This window comes from Brassica oleracea, chromosome C1 (assembly GCF_000695525.1).
Source record: "Brassica oleracea var. oleracea cultivar TO1000 chromosome C1, BOL, whole genome shotgun sequence".
NCBI classification, from domain to species: Eukaryota; Viridiplantae; Streptophyta; class Magnoliopsida; order Brassicales; family Brassicaceae; genus Brassica; species Brassica oleracea.
This window is the reverse complement of record NC_027748.1, coordinates 21,173,743-21,186,315: the sequence shown is the minus strand read 5'-3', so window position 1 is coordinate 21,186,315 and position 12,573 is coordinate 21,173,743.

The following is a 12,573-nucleotide window of genomic DNA, read 5'->3' as shown; positions in this document are numbered from 1 at the left end:
CAACGAGTTTGAGGGGGGGTGTTTGCTTGGATATGACTCACCAAGAAACAAGACAAGTTCTAAACAAAGAACAAAGAGTTTAACTCAAAAGCTTTAGACAAAATCGATTTATTTATTCATTAGAAGAGTTTACATATTTACAGAGTTTTGTAGATCTAGACATTAAATAGAAATGTAGGAAAACAAGGCAAAACATTAAATAAACTTGACTAGATCTGGTCAAGGCACGAAAATAAAGAGAAGACTAGTCAAAGGGACCGATCGGCTTCTGTCCAGATGCATCCGAACCGGCTAAGTCCAAAGCGGTAAGGATCAGCACATAGGCGGGACGATCAACAAGGGCCGAGGGACGTTCTGATTGGACAAGTTGCGTTCCAACAAAGCCCAAGTCTTCTGATAGCTTAAGGATACTTGCCTTAGACAAATATCCAAAGTTAAAGTCCATGATCGGATCGAACAAGGTAGAGAGATCATCAGCACGGTCGTCGGTACATGCGGTACGAGCCAATCGGGCCAAAAGAGAGAAGCTATGCTCTGAATCAGAACTGGCTCGTCCTAAGTTTATTCTGGCTTGACCATCAGCCTTATCTTGTGAAGTTGGACGGCAAAGGCAAGCTGCAGTACTGTCAGATCGGTCATGCAGCCATGGTTCCAGCCAAAGCTCCTTTCCGGACGTATGCGGGACTTCCAGTACACTGCACGGTCAGTCTGTCTGGTACGGTGAAAAACATGAACCTCGGTTCAAATGTTTAGAACATCCTGAACTCCATGCTGAGCTGGTTCCATGTACTGATCTGTGGACTTCGACACATCAACTGTCCTTTGAATCCAAACCCGGAGAAGAAGAAGGATAGTAGGGAGGGAGCTGCGGTCAGAAAAGATGATAGAGCAAGGAGTTACAAGGGAGGGGTGATTAATGGAGACGGGGGCCATCAAGAGAATGAAAAGGATCCAAGGAGATACCAAAGAAAGGGGAAAGGAAAGATGTATGCGGAACAAGAAACAAAATGGGAAAGGGTGCCGGAACGTGGAAATAAGAGAGCTTTCTCAAACCGCAACCACAACAAATTTGAGGAGGGAGGCTCCAGGAACCGCAAATTCCGATGGGAACAAACAAGACGTCACTCGGATGAGGTGAGGAGTCGGTCATCTCGTGCAACGCGAGGTGACAGAAGTCCACTACGAGGGGAAAGAAGTCCTGTGCGTAGGAACAGTGAGGAGCCACGTGAAGAAGGAGAAATCAGGCGTGATGGGAGTGATATGGGGCGGTTGCAACAAGAAGTGGAGAAGAGTTTGAAGTTAATTACTCCACCAGGACCTGCATAGGTGACATCTCATGCACAAGTGACATCTCAACTCCCCGGTGATCTTGATCAGGTAACGTTAATTCCTGGAGAGTTGGAAAATGGTTTGGATTTGGTTAGCGAGTTTTTAGAAGATGGAACTAATACTCTGGAGCAGGATAAGATCAATGAGGATTTAGATTCGTCTAGGGAGGAGGGAATGGAACTGGGAGAGACTGATCACACTAGGACGGAGACAGATGCGGGTCTGGGACTTGCTGATGAGTTCCAGAATCTCACTGACGGAGAAGGAAAAGATATGAACCAGGTGGAGGCAAAAGAATTTGTTGAAGAGGATATGACCAGTGGCATTGCAGAGGGCACGGTGACAGCTGCGGCGGAGAAGAAGCCGGGACTGCGAAAGCCTTTGTTCTCAGTTGCAGGTGGAAACAACTCGAAGTTTGTTCAATTTCTTATGTCGCCTCGCAAGCGCTCACCAGCAAAACAGAGTCTCTGTAAGGAAGGTGGCGCTAAGCAAGAGGAAGAGAAGGGTTCCTCACACCCGAAACAGCTACCCAAACCTTAAGTGTTTATGGATCAGCGTGCATCGACAACTATGTTATGGGGATGTTGGGTTTTTTTAATTTTTGTTTCTCTTGTTGTTTCAATAAGCTCTATGAGCAGTTTAAGTTTTATATGGTATTGTTAGGTTTTAAAAGGGTCTTCAATAAGATGTGGTTTGCTTGTTTCTTGGAACATATGGAATAAAGTTGTTTGTTTTGGTTTTTGGATTTGGTCCATGTTGTTGATGCGAAGTGGTCTCAAGGGGCGGGTAAGGATGTCTGATGCAGTATCATCTATGCAGCTTAATGTTTCTGGAAGACAAGCAAAGGATTTGGTACATGTGTGGTTTGTTGGTATTGGGATGTGGCTCAAGACAGAACGGAACATTCTTGTTGCATGGACCCATGCGCTGTGGCTGGTCTCTTTAAACCAGTCGCAGACAGTTTCTTTGGAGAGGCGTAGAGTTTTAATTTCGGAAACAAAGGAGAAGAGATCGCAACGTGTATATTTTCCCTGGGTTGATAAAACCTGTTGCAGTACAAAGTCTTGTATAGATATTTTGTACGTTTCAGAAATTTACACAGAACATATATATACGTTTTACGTGAAGATACTGGCTCATATATTTGGTTCTTCTATTATGGCTTTTACGGGCTTGAAGTCATATGGTGAGGTGGAAGTGGCAACAAGGTCTATACTCGGAGTAGGGCAAAGGCTTATTATTTTCTTTTTGAGGGCGTCTGTTATGACGGGTGTTTTGAAAGTTTGGTGGCTTATTGTTCTTTGGTGGTTCGGATTTCAGGGTATCATTAAATCCAAATTAGCTATCTCTTGGGAGTTTATTTAAATTTTTAAATGAGAGTTCTTAGTTGGAATTGTAGAGGTATGGGAAGTAACTGGCCCATAAGCTATCTAAGGGAGATATGGCATAAACATAAACCGGATTTCTTATTTTTATCTGAAACAAAGCAAGATTCAGAGTTTTTTCAAGACTTCCAAGCACATATTGGATTTGATAATTTGGTTACTGTAGATCCAGTGGGAAGGAGTGGTGGTTTAACGTTTTTTTACAACAATGATTCTCAGACCCAAGTCTTATATTCTAGTAATAGAATGATTGATGTGGAAGCGGTGGCTCTTGGGAAGATGGTTTATCTCACATTTGTGTATAGTGATCCTGTTCCAAAGTTAAGGGAACAAGTATGGGAACATTTGACTAGATATGGGCTTTCGCGATCAGAACCCTGGTTCATCATTGGTGATTTAAATGAAATCACTGGAAATCATGAAAAGGATGGAGGATCTTTGCGGAGTGCGGATTCATTTATTCCTTTTAATAATATGATAAGGAATACTGGTTTATTGGAATATCCGGCTCGGGGAAATAAAATGTCATGGCTAGGGAGAAGAGGAAAAGGAAAAGGGGCAGTGACGTTAAGATGTCGTCACCAGGAGAAAAAGACAATTTCGTTTTGATAAAAGATGGATTGGACAAGAAGGTCTTCTGGATTCTATTACAATGGGCTGGAAACTGGGATTGTGGCAAAAATTAGTAATTGCCGACATGAAATTGCTAAATGGCGGAAAAATAATCCACCTTATGGAAAGGAAAAAATTAATGAGTTACAGAAAGCTCTTGAGGAGGTACAAACAGATAAATCTAGGTCTCGGGAGGATATTTTAAAGGTTTCGAGGAAGTTGCAAGATGCATATAAAGATGAAGAGGAGTATTGGCACCAGAAAAGTAGGAATACGTGGTACTCATCTGGGGATCTCAATACAAAATTCTACCATGCTTTGACTAAGCAACGACGGGTCTGTAATAGGATTGTGGGTTTATATGATGCTTTGGGGAATTAGATTACAGAGGATATTGGTGTGGAAAAAGTGGCAGTAGACTATTTCGAAGAGCTTTTTACTACCACTTTTCCAACAAAAGTAACACCGGGTATCACTCCCAGATGAATCAACGACGGCTGAGAGTAGCGACGGAGAACGAGGTTAGAGAAGCCTTGTTTATGATGCATCCAGAGAAGGCACCAGGACCGGATGGTATGACAACTCTTTTCTTTCAACACTCCTGGCATATTATTAAGAAGGATTTGGTGGACATGGTGAAAATTTTTTTGGTTACTGGAATATTGGATCCGAGGTTAAATATTACTAATATTTATATGATCCCAAAGACGGAGAGGCCTACAAGAATGACGGAACTGGGGCCAATTAGCATGTGTAATGTTGGGTATAAAATTATCTGGAAGGTTCTGTGTCAGCAGTTGAAGATATGCTTACCTTCCCTCATATCAGAAACCCAGTCGGCATTTGTGCCAGGAAGGTTGATCTCTGATACAATTCTTATAGCTCATGAAATGTTTCATGGATTAAGGACTAAAAAGGCATGCAAAGGAAACTATATGGCAATTAAAACGAATATGAGTAAAGCGTATGATAGAGTGGAATGAGATTTTATCAAGGCTCTATTACAGAATATGGGTTTTGACCTTCATTGGATTACATTAATGATGGAGTGTATATCATCGGTTCAATATCGGGTCCTACTAAATGGTTAACCACGGGGTCTTATAGTCCCACACAGGGGCTTACGACAAGGGGATCCTTTATCACCTTATTTATTTATTATGTGTACTGAGGCCTTAATTGCAAATATTAAAAAGTCGAAAAGAGGGAAACACTTAACGGGAATGAAGGTAGCTAGAGCATGTCCATCGATATCTCATTTGCTTTTTGCGGATGATAGTCTTTTCTTCTCTAAAGCTCAAAAAGAAGAATGTCAAACCATCCTTAGGATCTTAAATGAATATGAGGTTGTATCAGGTCAGCTTATAAACTTCGATAACTCCTCGATTCAGTTTGGGCACAAAATTGAGGAATCAGCTAGACATGAGTTAAGAGATATATTGGGCATCCAGAATCTTGGAGGCATGGGATCCTAGTTAGGTCTTCCAGAAAATCTGGGGGGATCCAAGATACAAGTTTTTAGTTTGTGCATGACCTGCTAAATAATAGAGTTAATCCGTGGTTACGGCATTACCAAACCATGTGATGTCTTGCTATCGTCTACCTAAGGCAACCGCCAAAAACCTGACGACCGCGGTCGCACAATTTTGGTGGAGTTCAGGGGGAAGGACAAGAGGCATGCACTGGAAATCATTAGATAAAGTATGCCTTGATAAGGAGGATGGAGGACTAAGTTTTAAGGATATTACGGATTTCAACACATCAATGCTAGGCAAACAGTTGTGGCGTCTGATTGAGAAGCCAAATACTTTATTTTCTCGAGTGTTCAAAGGACGGTATTACATGAATGCATCACCCGTGGAACCAATTCGCTCTTATTCTCCATCATATGGCTGGCGGAGCATCGTTTCTGCTAGATCTCTGGTAAGCAAAGGACTAATCAAAAGGGTGGGATCAGGATTATCTATATCTGTATGGAACGATCCATGGCTCCCAACCACTCGCCCGACACCAGCAAATAAAAATCAACACAATTTCGACCCAGACCTAATAGTGGATTCTCTTATTGATTCTACTTCGTGAACATGGAATTCGTAAGCACTCAGGGCTTTGATGGATCCCCAGGATGTGAAAATTATAGAAAGTATACCACTGAGTAAAACCAGATGGTGGACAGGGATGGGTGGCATTTCACAAACAATGGAAAGTATACGGTTAAATCAGGAAACCAGATAGAACGAGTTTATCCAGACAAGAAAAGACCACCTTTAATGTTTGGACCCACAATTGATGCTTTGAAGGCGTTCTGCTGGAAAATACGGTGCCCCCCAAAGTTAAAATATTTACTATGGCAATTGGTGACATGCTGTAGAGCAGTCAAGAAGAATCTGAAAGCGCGAGGAATACAAGGAGACATATGTTGTGCACGTTGTGGAGCGGATGAAGAATCGATCAATGGTGATAAACGTCTGCGTTTCTGCGGTGGGAACGAAGAAGGTGAAGTTGATGAATCGCTTAGAGCTGATAATGTGTACAGATTATTCTGGCAACTTAGAAACTTGACTTGATGCTTAATAAAGATGACGTCACAAAACTGAGCCTCCCTATTGGTTATTTTCTTAAATTGACGTGACCAGCTTGAGCATTAAGGATATTCAAGATTTAGTATTGTAGGATAAGATAGTGACAACATAAATTATTTGCAATTATATTTGAGGGAGTAGAGTATTACACTGGCGAGATTACCACAAGTCACAATTGATAAAAAGCAAGGATCGATTCACTGCCCATATTGTAATAAATATCTAAGTTTTAAGACCAAAATAATGTTACATAAATTTAGAGTCCAATAAAATTTGAGTGGGAATTAAAAAAAAAAATGGATATCATTCAGAATTACAAGCATGGCGAGTCTTTCCGATTCTTCAGTTTATTCTTAAAGCGTCGTCGGCAGGCTAGGGTTCGTACATTGAAGTGTCGTCAGGAGTAATAACATTTGAGTAGAAAAGAAAGAGTTTAGAGAAGATTAGAGGTGATTGGGAGACTTATGAACCAAGAGTAGAAGTTTAGTGTCTAATCATGTTTAAAATGTCTTAAGAGTCTAATAGAGAGTCTCAAATTGTCTAATTATCATTGATGAAGAGTTTACTATATATATGGAGTGTGGATACAAGGGTTTTTGAACAGCTAAGGAGAAATCATGTAGAGTCAAAGGATAAAGCCGCTCCTCCTTTCAAACCGGCCAATGAGCTTCTTCAGATATGTAAAGCATCTAGCATCCTGGACAAGATGCCTCTTGCTTTACCAGCTGGTCCAGCCTGTCAAGCCGCGTCTTATCTCCTTGCCAACGGTCTTGATCCAAGTGTAAAATCACAAGGTAACTTCTCTTCACAGCCGAGTGACCCGGGTAAGATCTTTTCACCTTTGTTGGGTTTTGGTCGACCCAAACATGTACGGACCGTACGGTCTGTACGGACTGTATGGTTTTGGTCGACCCAAACCATTCTTCGCCAATTCTTCAACCCCTTCACATCTTCAACTCCATGTATACAGCTCAACACTTCATGACTTCATTTCTTCTACTATATTCAACACTCCCCCTCAAGCTTGGCCAAAGGGAACCAACCAAGCTTGGAAACCATGAGATCTTCTTCATTAAAAACCTTACCAAGGAAAACTCAGTGGGACAAAATCTTGATAAGAAGAAAAACAGTAAAGTCCTCATGAAAAGAAGCTTAGTTGTGCTTGGTGAGATCAGTGAGACCCAACCAGCTATGGATGGACTCTATTGTCATCTGTCTTGCAGCCTTGGTAAACACATCAGCCAACTGATCTTCCATTCTTGTATAACATGGCAAGATGACTCCCAAGACAATCATCTGCCTCACCTTGTGACAATCAACTTCATTGTGCTTGGTCCTCTCATGGAACACCGAGTTTGTTGAAATGTGAATGGCTCCTTAATTATCACAATGAATGGTCATTGGTGTTGCTTGATCAATCTCCAAATGCTTCAGTATCCCTTTGATCCAGACCAGTTCGTTGGTTAGCTTCAGCATGGCTCTATACTCAGCTTCTGATCTTGAGAAAGACACAACTTTCTGCTTCTTGCTCTTCCAAGTAACCAAGTTCCAACCAAACAATGTGCAATAGCCGGTTGTTGACCTTATGTCTACTCTATCTCCAGCCCAATCAGCATCACAATACAACCTACTTCAGTGCTACCATTGAATCTCATCCAAACACCTTGGCCGGCTGAGCCATTTAAATACATCAAGATCCGGTTCACCATGTTCCAATGATGCTCCTTTGGTACTTGCATATGTTGGCTCACCTGATTCACATCAAAACATATATCAGGTCTACTTATAGTCAAATATGTTAGCTTACCCACTAGCTTTCTTTAAAGCTTTGCATCTTGGAATGGTGGACTGTCTTCAGTCTCCCCTTCACGTGGGACCTTGTATCCATCCACAAGAGGTGTCCTAGCTTTCTTCCCACCAAGGTTCCCTGCATCCTTCAAGAGATCATGTGTATACTTGACAGAAACAAACCTCATTGGATCTATATATCTCACTTCCAAGAAAGTATTTCATCTCTCCTAAATCTTTAATCTCAAAAACATATTTAAGAAACTTCTTGGTGGATTGTATACCAGCTTTTTCACTTAATGTGATAATGATATCATCAACATACACAAGAAGGACAACAATACCTGATGAGGTCGTGAGAGTGAATAAGGTATGGTCGAGTTCAGACTTTCTATAGCCTCTCCCATTCAAGGTTGTGCTCAGATTGTTGTACCAAGCCTTTGGTGATTGTTTGAGACCATTGATAGCTTTCTTCAACCTTAGAACATTCCTTTTCTTCACTAAGTGCTCAAGACCAGGTGGGGGGGATGCATATAGACTTCATCTTCAAGCTCTCCTTGCAAGAAAGCATTCTTCACATCCATTTGCCAAAGACCCCACCAAAGTTCACAGCAAGTGATAGGACAATCCTAATGGTATGAAGTTTAGCTACTGTCACAAAGGTATCAATGCAATGTAATCTTCTCCATAGGTTTGTGTGAATCCTTATGCCACCAATCTGGTCTTCTTCCTATCAATCTTCCCATTTGCAAGATATTTCCAAGTATCATTTTTAATCATTGCTTCAACTTCATCTCTCACTAAATTGCTCCATTCCTTGTCTAGCATAGCTTCTTCATATGATCTTGGTACATAACTCTCAATCCAAGCTGACCATGAATGCATAATGTTCTTAAGGGTATTATGCAGACAGCAGACAGCATTGTAGTCAACTTTTGTATTGACCAAATTGGAAGGATCTTCCTTATCCGAGTGCTTCTTCTCAGTGGTTGCATTACTGGTTCAGCTTCTTGAACCGGATCTTGCTCAGCTTCTAGTTCTTCTTCCTGATTACTACTAGAAGTTCCCTCTTCATCCTCATTCTCTTGTACTGAATGATGATCATGATCACCTGAACCAGCTCCTTCTTGAGCTTGAACTTCAGGTACATATCCCCCCCCCCCTCATGATCAGCACTTCTTGTGGGTATGACAGTAGGTTCCTTTCTAGATTTTGGATCATGGGTAGTATTGATCCCAAGCCCATCAAGAATTATCCTTAGGCTTGTAGCTCTATCTGAGTCTCTCTCAGATCTTCTTGATTCTTCTCATCATAGAATCCTCTTGCTTCTATGAACTTTACATCTCTAGACACCATAACCCTCCTGGTTGATGAATGATAGACCATGGATTTTACCCATTATTAGCCATGGTTTATAAGTGTTTTAAGATATATTTACTATTGTATAGAGTCATTATATAGAGTCTATTTAGAGAAACTACAGGTTCATGTACTAACTAGAAGAAAATGATGTATTTGGAGCTATTTGTAGATCTTTTGAGCTTTGCTGGAAATAGGAGATGGTCGACGGTTACCAAGAAATATCGACCGACGGTTGCCAACAAATATCGATCGATGTTGACCTCTTCTCATCGATCGACAGCGAAGCCACCCGAGATTTAATGACAAATTAGAAGATTTCAAGTTTCACAAAAGTTTCAATAATTACATTTTAAGTCCAAGGCCTTCTGTTAGGCTATTTATTAGGGTTTTGTATCATTTTAGAGGCAGACTTGCCTAGAGACCTTTTTAGACCTAATTTAGAGGAAGCAAGAAGCCACCATTGAAAGGAGAGAGCTTAGAATTGGAGAGATAGATCAAAACTGCAAAACAGAGAAGATCTTGAACTCCCTTGCTTTCATTCATTTTGTTGCTTACTCTATTTACTCATTTTATTTAAGTATTATTCAGACCATCATAACTATGTGTTCCATGAATATGTCTGAGTAGTCCTTACTGTTAGGTTTACGTTTTTCAATAGGTTGATAAATGTATTACTGACAACAACAATTGTTAGGGTGTTTAGAAATATAGTTCTTCATCTAGTTATGCTTAAAGCTAAGTTTAGGATTGATCACCCTTTAAACTTAGATCTTAGGATTAATTGAGATCAAGCCATTGCTTGACTCAATACCTGAAATTAACTAGTATGATCTAACTGAGTAGATACAGACGAGAGTTGGTCTAGTGAGTTAGAGAATATAAATCAAACCCATCCTTAAAGCTTTCTGGAAGAAGTATCGATCGACGCAGCGATAGCCCTATCGATCGATATTTTGAAAGGTGTATCGATCGATATTCGTAAAGAATTATCGATCGACACTTTCTCGTGATTAACATACGAGAGTTGAAATCCGAGATCCAGATTAGATAATCAGAGTGATCATATCTTAGTTTGAATTCAAAAACAATTAATATGAATAAACCCCTAAAAACCACTTTAAGTATTACTTATCATACATGAGAACATACCTGAATCTAGTTATTTCTCCCAACTGTTAACAACCTCAAAAGAAATCAATCGAGCAATAAACGTGCTCAACAATCCATTTACTGTTTTAAAACTTATAAACCAATTAATCTAGATTTATTTCAAGACCATAATCTATTGTGTAATCCTAGAGTCTCTGTGGATTCGATCCCTAAGTACTACATCCGAACCTCTTATTTGAGAGAGTAATTCACACCTTAGTGTAATTTGAGTGATATCAAATTTGGCGCCGTTTCCGGGGACTCTCTCTTATTACCATTAGATAAGTTTAGAATTCAGTCTAGATTTTGTTACAAAATTTTCTAAAAGTTTTCCCACTTTCCCTTCTGACACAGGAACTTAAAGATGGAAGATATGGAATTTGGACGGATATCGATCGACAAAATAACAACAACATCGAGCGACAAGTCGACAGCAAAATCGATCGACGCCGCTCATCAAACATCGATCGACGACACCCCGCCGTAAGCAGGTAAGTTTCCTCTTACCAATAATGCTAATGAGGGAGTAGTCCTAGGAGAACCTAAAGGTCAACTAAGCAACGCAATTAACAAAATCATCAATGAACAGGGGACTGAAATCCCTGTTAAAATAAATCCGATCTCGAAAAGAGATCATGAAACAAAATTGCCCTTGCAAGACTACTTAAACCCTGGCAGAACCTATTCCAATAGGTCCGCCATTAAACTACCAGCTGTAAAATCTTTCCATTCTCCTTAGAAGGTGAAGCCAGAAAATGGCTGGACCAACTACCTACGGGTTCTCTAACCTGCTGGAAGGAGATAAGGAATACCTTCATTAATCAATTCTTCGATGAGACGCGTTACTGGGATGTAAGGAAGAAAATTTCCACATTCCGTCAAGGTCCACGGGAGTCATTCAGAAACGCATGGGACAGATTCAAGAGTTACCAACTGGAATGTCTCCACCATGGTTATCCAGAACCACAACTCATTAATACCTTTTACGGAGGTATTAACTTGCACTCCCAAATCACGCTTGACACAACCAGTGAAGGGAACTGCAGTACCAGAAACCCTGAAGAGGCAAAGCGTTTGATCAAGAATGTAGCTACGGGTAGATCCTACGAAATGATGGACGTAGAGCGAGAAAGGAGAGTTGACTCAATGGATGTGTCACCTTTAGCCAAAATCAAAGAATCTCTAGATTCGCTTCATTCGGCTCTAAAGGGACAAAACCAATTTGGGATATACCAAATTGATGATGATACCCTTTCTGAATTAGAACAACGAGTAGAGTTCATATATAATTCAACCTTGAAAGATAGGTACCCTATCCTTAACCCCGATAGCTTTACCCAAAATTACGATGCTACTGTTGGCTCACGCCGAGGCAGAGCGAAGTTTAGACTAAACCAAGCTTTCATTGGAAACCTCAAAATGGCCACTGACCTGAACAGAAAGATAGACATGATCTACAGTGAGCTAATGAAAAAAATTCAACGCTTTAAGTGAACACATTAAGAGATTGGACAGTCAAGTCGCGGAAAACGCGATCGCCATCAAAAGAGATTTAGGACATCTCCCTGGGCGAACTGACGCGAATCTGAAACGTCAAATTAATGTTGTGTTACTAAGAAGCGGACGAAGCCTCAACCCAAGCACAATAGAGATCAACCAAGCGGAAAAACTGATATCACTCAAATTACCCTAAGGAGTGATTTATACTCTCTCAAATAAGAGGTCGAGTTGTAGTACTTAGGGATTAAATCCACAGGGAGCTAGGGCACACAAAAGATCTAATAGTTATACGATTAAGCTAGGCTAATAGTTTATAAAGTAGCAGATATAGATATCAAAACACTAAACATTAAACAAGTTGAACAAGACTATTGTTCAGCTTGGCAAAGATTTGTTTGATGGAAGGATGGTTTTCTAGATCTAGGGTTTCTATTCATGTAATCATGATTATAATGATATAGAGGCTAATATTGTTGCTTGTAAGATATTATAGAACTCAAACAATAACAATAATCTACCAGCTCTCGCATGTCTAGATTATCTATCATGAGATCTAAGACCTCAGCTCTCGCATGTTGATCTGTAGAAAGTGTCGATCGATTATTCTATAGGAATATCGATTGATAAAACCTTTCACAATATCGATCGATTAATATATTGGATCATCGATCGATATCGCTTGTAGAAAGCTTTACGATCGGGTTGAATATGTGTTCACTAAGGTTCCTAAATCAACTCTCGTATGTTTCAAACAATCCTAGCTCAATAGAATTCAGTTCAGAGAAAAGACCAAGCGATGGCATTGTGCCTAATGATTTTAAGATCAGGGTTCTAGTTCATGACTCTAGAACAAAAGCAATTAGAAA